At 56.8% G+C, this 1,676-nt stretch overlaps 1 long non-coding RNA gene across 1 annotated transcript in view; it reads left to right on the top strand.

Annotated features, from left to right (window-relative positions):
- The window catches only part of LOC106727334, a 109,248-nt gene that overhangs the window by 86,541 nt on the left and 21,031 nt on the right, over positions 1 to 1,676 (top strand). The gene's annotated exons all lie outside the window — the stretch shown is intronic.

Below are 1,676 nucleotides of genomic sequence, written 5' to 3'. Positions count from 1 at the left end.
TAGGGGGCGCTCAACCTCTGAGCCACAGGGGCTGGGCTCTGGTTGTATTTTAAAAGGTTTGCTGGTGGATTGGCTGTTTGGTTGAGACAGACCCCGGAGTTCTGAGCCTGAAGATAGAAAGGCGGGGCTGCCCTTAAAGGGGAAGAGGGAAATGCAGCACCATCGCGTCGGAGGGAAGAGCAGGAATTGGGTTCTGGACAAAGTGTCAAGTATGTGTTAGTGACCCACACGCAGGTACCACGCAGGGAGTAGGCCATCGGGGCGGTCCAGGCTGAGAGAGGGGTCTAGCGCTGCCTCAGAGACGGGACTGAAGGACGTGTGGTTAGCTGATGTCCCTGCAGGGCGATTAAGTATAAAAGCCTCCAGTGCGGAGACCTGGGAGAAAGGAGGTGCTGATGCCCCCCGAGCCCTCCCCTACCCCCCGCAGGAGGCTGGGACCGGGACCAGCCAAGCGCCCTGGTGACCTAGAGAGGGAGGTTTCCAGTTTTCAGGTTTGATCTGTGGGTGTTCCCGCTTGCTCTTTAACGCTCTCTCTCCCTTGCATGTGAGCCTGTAACGCACAGTGACGGATGTTTAACAAACCGAGGGCTCTAAGTTCATCCTGGTCTCTTCAACACAACCCCCTGGGGGAGCAGGTCCTTCCAAAAACAATGTGGGGGTGGCCCATGTCTCCGAAGAACTATTGGGGAACTGGCGTCGTTTCTCGTAGGGGAGCACAGTTATGTGCTGGCAGGTCCTTCGTTGGGGAGTTAGGGGTCTGGTGAAGGAGGTTGTCACCCAGCCATTGCTGTGCTTGGTCATCAGCAAACCACGAGCGTCAGTGAGTAAGACAGTCCGCGTCCTCTGTGCCCTTAAGTAGCATTTTTCTTTCTGCCTCAGAAGTCGCCTGTGGTCACTACCTTCGCATTCAGAGCTCACACAGGTACACAAGCAAGCGGTAGTCTTCCTTTCATGTGTGTAAATGTCTGCGTCATTTTCTCATGTTTTATTGGCACTTCATTCACCACTGGAGCCTGAAGATGTTGCAAACCTCTCAGAAGGGCCTGTAAGCCGCTCCCCAATGACAGCCTCCCGGGGTTTCAGAAGGCGGGGCACGGGGCCTGGGGCGCAGTGTGAACGTGAGCGGTCACTCCTCACGGTGGTGTGTGTCGTACCCCCTCCCACTGCTAAGGAATGCGCGGCCTGGACCAGACTCGGGTTTAGGCTGCCGTTCTGTGACGGGGGGGTTATTTATTTGCTCGGAGCCTCATTTCCTTCCTCAGGGAAATGGAGGTTTTAATAGGGACTCTGGGCGTAGAGCAGCAAGGGCTCCCGTCAGAATTGAACATAGAACAGTGGTGCCTCGTGTCTTTGTTGCATTTGGACATAATGAGTGATGCCGGGGACGCGCTGTGTCTGCAGTGACTGAATTAACTCGTGGGACGTAAGCACGCCTCCGTCTTGGGTGCCCACCCCGGGCTGCCAGGCCTCGGCAGCTCTGAGACACCCTCCCCCCCGCCCCCGCTCCTCTCTGCTGCTGGCACCTTCCCAGCACCTTGGGAGGTTGGAACCTTCCATTTCAAAGGTTCCCTCCGTCACAGCAGGATCCGATCCCAGGTCTGTGTTGAGCAGCACATCTGCTGCCAGTAAGGTTTGTGACAAAGCACCTGGTGGGCACCCTCCCTCCCCTGTCTGCC

Source organism: Myotis brandtii, unplaced genomic scaffold (assembly GCF_000412655.1).
Source record: "Myotis brandtii unplaced genomic scaffold, ASM41265v1 scaffold409, whole genome shotgun sequence".
NCBI lineage: Eukaryota > Metazoa > Chordata > Mammalia > Chiroptera > Vespertilionidae > Myotis > Myotis brandtii.
The sequence above is the reverse complement of the archived record's forward strand: the minus strand, read 5'-3'. Positions and strand labels throughout refer to the sequence as shown.